We start from the raw sequence: 5,615 nt of genomic DNA, 5'->3' as shown, positions 1-5,615 counted from the left end.
TATAGACTAGTTTATCAAATCTTTGTATATCTAAGGCCAAAAGAGCAAGGAGCAATGCCTGGTAGCAAGCAAGTGGGTTGCGGGAGTCGACAGAAAACATAGTGGGTATAGCCATAAAAACTATCAAAATTTATTTGAAGCAATATCATGAGGTTTGGGAAAGGAAATCTTAAATCAAGATGTTAGCTGACAATTAAAGGGGAAACAGAGGAAATCTTATCATGTGGTACTATAGTTAAATATTTTAAACAATATTGTCATATTGTATAAAGTTAAAATTTAGGGTTATTCAGAAGATTATTAAGAAGACTATTATAACAAAAAGATAAAAAGTATATACCAAACTTTTAGCACAATAGAGGGAGGAAAAGGAATTATCTAGAAATAGTTTAATATTTATACATATTATATACTTAAATATAACTTATCAAATGGTATCTATGAAGATTGATCAATTGGTATATACTGGTATTTAATAAAGGTGTAGTGAGGTAAAAGAACATGCTAGCTATATATTAATTAAATTATAATCTAAGCAGTTTATTTTAAGTAGTGAATATACCAGTATTGTTTTATATAAGCTAAGTATGAATTTATAGAGGTACAAAATTAGATTTATTTCATAAATAAATAAAGGCTATTATAAAATAATAAATAATAAAATAATCAGGTAGGGCAGAACATCATAGAAAAGGAATAAAATAGCTTAATCACTAAAAATGTGATGAAGTATATATACCTAATTAACACCAATAGAGAAGATTTATAGAAAATGTATAATAATTTAAGTACACTAAACTAAAAATTAAATCTTTATTTATTTAGCTAGTATTAATAAAGACTGATACCTGGTATTAGCTAAAGGAATATTGATGTTACAGGACATTCTAATTTTATACTAATTTTAAAACTAAGAAGTATATTATAGGTTTTAGAAGTTATTATTGTTCCTCCATACACAATATTTATAGCTTCTTAGGGGGTACTTAATTAGAAGGGCTACTTATACATACTAAGATCAGGAGGGTAGAGCACTTTAAGAAAGGGATAAATCAAGTAATTTCTAAAGACCATTTCAAACAATATTACTGTATAGTATAAAGTTAAAATTTACGGTTGTCAAGAAGATTATTAAAAATGATATTGTAACAAAAGGATAAAATTTCTTCAAATACTTTTGAGTATATACAAAATTTTACCACAATAGAGGGAGGAAAAGAAATTACTTAGAAATAGTTTAATATTTATACAAATTATTTATCTAAATATTAACTTATTAGATGGTATCTATGGAGACTGATCAATTGGATTTTACTGGTATTTAATAAAGGTGCACTGAGGCTAAAGAACATGTTAACTATATACTAATTTAATTAAATTATTTTAAGTTGTGGAGATACCGGTATAGTTTTATAAAAGCTAAGTATGAATTTATAGGGGTACAAAAATTAGATTTATTAAAGGTTATTATAAAATAATAAAATGATCAGGCAGGGTAGAGCACCATAGAAAAGGAATAAAGATAGCCTAATCACTAAAACCATAATAAAGAAAAAGAAATACCTTATTAACATCAATAGAGAAGATTTATAGAAAATGTATAATAATTTAAGTATTATGAACTAAAAGTTGTTTATTGACTTATTTAGATTATTTCAATCAAGACTGATACCCGGTATTAGTTAAAAGAATATTGATGTTATAGGACATGCTAATTATATATTTATTTTAAAATGAAAAGGTATAATATAGGTTTTAAAAGTTATCAGTGTTAATCCGTATAAGATATTACAGTTTCTTAGGGGTACTGAATTGGAAGGGCTACTTGTATAAAGGTCAATAGAAATACTAAGATCAGGAGGGTAGAACACTTTAAGAAAGGGATAAATAAAGTAAGTACTAAAACTATTAAAAACAATATATCCATATTGTATAAAGTTAAAATTTAGGGTTATCAAGAAGATTTAGCATTGAGAACAAATTAACTATATATTAATTTAATTATAATCTAAGCAATATAATTTTACGTTGTGAAGATGCCCATATTGTTTTATATATAAGCCAAGTATTGAATTTATAGGGGTAAAAAATTAATATTTATCTAAAGGCAATTATGAAGTATTAAAAAGTAATAAAATGATTAGGTTGCAGTCTCAAAGCGACGAAAATATTTTGGCAAATTAAATTTAAATGTTGAAGTGAATCTAATGGTTTTTGCGTGTTTCTTAAATGGCTTATAAACACCTTCCATGCTGCAATTGTTTTCATTCCAGCACATGATCTTAGATCAGGTCACTCACTATGCAAGTACATCTCCATAATATATGTGTGTGTGTGTGTGTGTGTGTGTGTATATATATATATATATATATATATATATATATATATATATTCTTTAGTCAAACAAATTGAACCCAGGACTTATTCTGTGTAAGCCTAGAACTTATTCTATCGATCTCTTTTTGCTGAACTGTTAAGTTACGGGGACATAAACACACCAGCATCAGTTGTCAAGTGGTGGTGGGGCAAACAAATACATACATATAGAGGCTGCAGTGAATAAACTGTTGTCTAAATTATGCAAAAATGAAAATAACACTGACATCCCATTTAACAGATATATTTACCAAAATTACATTAAAATATCTTGAAATACTAACGAGTAAATTTATTCAATAAAATCACCATTGGCTTCAACCATGGCCTCCAGACGAGTTCGGAATCTCTTGCAACTCTTCTGGATGGTCTCCTTGTTTAAGTTGATGAATGGTGCCATAATCCTTGCCTTCAGTTCCTCTTTAGTGTTACAAAGAGTTTTGTCGGTCTCTCGCTCAACTGCACCCCACACATAATAATTAAGGGGGGTTGCAGACTGGGGAGTTAGGTGGCCAGATGTTAGGGGTGATGTGGTCACAGAAATTGTCTGACAGATATGACTGGGTTCTGCTTGTGTGGCATGGTGCAGAGTCCTGTTGTTAGACGCAGGGTCTTTCAGCAGCCACCCTCTTGACCCAGGTCAGAATTACCTCCTGCATGCACTTAATGTAGGCCTCCATGTTGAGTCTGAGGCCGTGTGGGGAGATGAATGGAGGAATAACGTCACCATCACTAGTAAACACTCCAAACATCATGATCTTGACTGGATATTTGATTTCCATCACGCTTGGTACATGTTTTAGGGACAATCTGTCCTCAGATTGACACTCAAACACACTGAAATGCTCCTATTGGTACTTCCAGCTTGAATGCCAAGCAGTACAGCATGTCATTTCTGAATTTCTGGCTAAGTGAATTGAGACATTGTACTGTTTTTCTCACTGATGGTGCCCAACTGCCCCTACTATACAGTGTAGTAGACAAAATCAAAAGTAAACAATGCGCATGCACAAAATTAGCAATATAAAATGGTGACAATGTACCCATCGTACCATGTATGTATGTATGTATGTATGTGTATATATATATATATATATATAGAAGGGAGAATTTAGTGAATCAACAGAATTCATTAATATAAACTAAACAAGTATTTAGGACTGTTATTGATGAACTAATCAATATTATTATTTACAAAATGAGGGACCATACATAGTACGTATCCAAACTCTATCAATACCTTCAGAAGTAACAAACAACATTGTTGTTATAATACAATTTATAAACTATACAATACTATAATAATTATTATTTTGGTTATTAAATTTATTCAGTAAGTCAAATGAAAGTATTTATTATTATCATTATTATTATAATAATTATCATCAGTTAATTAATAAATGAAATAAGTTTATATATACACCCATTCATTTAGTATAATGAAGACATCTTAATTGTGATATGTAATTAATATTAAATACTAATATAATGATAAATTTAACAGTAACTACAAGAATATGCACTAAAATGAAGCAATTCAGAATTGGTCCAAATTAATTTCCAGTCACATACACACATATACATACATATAGAAACATATATATATATACACACATATACACATATATACATGTACACACATACATATGTACATATACATACATACATACATACATATAGATACACTCACATCCAGATATATATACAAATACATTTACACACAATATAAATAGCCATATAATTGCATATGTTTAGATAGTGATACAATAGATGCATATATATACATTCACAAACATATATATACACACACATATACCTGCATTAACAATGAAAGATATAAACACATATGCACCAGCATGACCGCAGCCACTTGGCTGAAACACATAAATAAATAAAAATACATATGAATACAGAGACTCCCAAAGACATATTTGTACACATGCATATAGATTCACATACCCATACACGTACAAATATATGCATATAAATACATATACACATCCATATATATAGACAGATATATACATTCACATACTTATACACACAGACACACATAAATATACTCACATACATACATACAAATACTTATATACATACATATACACACACACATATATATACACACACATGCACATATATACATATCCATAAATATACATTCGCACTGAAATACATATACATAAGCATCACGACATATCAATAGCATCAGATAAATACTAAGCAACATATGTCCATGTATACAAGCATCTACATGCATATACACAAATACATAGTTATACATATATACAAATATATGTACACTTATATATGGATACAAACGAGTACAGATATACACACTTAATAAAATTTTCAAAACACATATTTAGAATAGTGTACAAGATAGAACACTCTCACATCTTTCATTAAGCAATTTCTTCTTAGGTGTTAATATCTAATATAATTCATCTATACACAGGTTGCATCTAGCATCATTAATTTTATACGATCTAGCGTGACTATGTATTTTCTAATTCATTTTGTATGATTTCTTACTATCCTTCAATTCCCAAATTGGCTTACTTAGACTAGTATTGTTAAACCTATCTCTGTTCCTAAAAGTGTATTCATGGTTTGCTATCTGTTATTTAATAAAATTTTCCGTAGACCCTATGTAAAAATAATTTCTTCGTTCTGAATCCACTGTACATCTATATGCATCATTGTTCTGTAAACAAAAATTATCAAATAAACCTTTATCCTTATATCTACAATCATAGTTTCTAGCTAGATCATATTATTATTATTCTTTCTTTTATTATAAAAATTGTCTAAACTTTTATTATTAAAGGAGGAGATAATTTTAAACAAATTTTTAGATACTGAAAAACCTATTCTAATCATTTTATTATTAATTATTTTATAATATTTAGGTTCTTTATTAAAGTGCTTAGATATAGATCTGTAAAATAGCTTGACCAGATTCATTCTTATTTCTCATGCATAGGGAATGATAAACCAAATATAACTATCTTCATTATACTTAACATCATTGGGTATATTTGGGTTGGCATGTGGCATATATTTATTATCATTCGACCTAAGTTTATTCAAATATTTATTTTTATTCAGGGTATATTTACTACTCTTTTTCATATTAATATTGGATATGCACTATGTATGGTCCCTCATTTTGTAAATAATAATATTGATTAGTTCATTGAGAACAGTTGTCAATACTTGTTTGGCTTATATTAATGAGT

The 5,615-nt window shown here is 28.4% G+C and overlaps 1 protein-coding gene across 1 annotated transcript in view; it reads left to right on the top strand.

Annotated features, from left to right (window-relative positions):
- Nucleotides 1–5,615, top strand: part of LOC106867504 (zinc finger protein Xfin) — an 80,850-nt gene that overhangs the window by 18,041 nt on the left and 57,194 nt on the right. The gene's annotated exons all lie outside the window — the stretch shown is intronic.

This window comes from Octopus bimaculoides, chromosome 20, assembly GCF_001194135.2.
Source record: "Octopus bimaculoides isolate UCB-OBI-ISO-001 chromosome 20, ASM119413v2, whole genome shotgun sequence".
NCBI lineage: Eukaryota > Metazoa > Mollusca > Cephalopoda > Octopoda > Octopodidae > Octopus > Octopus bimaculoides.
Note: the sequence above shows the minus strand (reverse complement) of the source record. Positions and strands in the feature narration are given on the sequence as shown.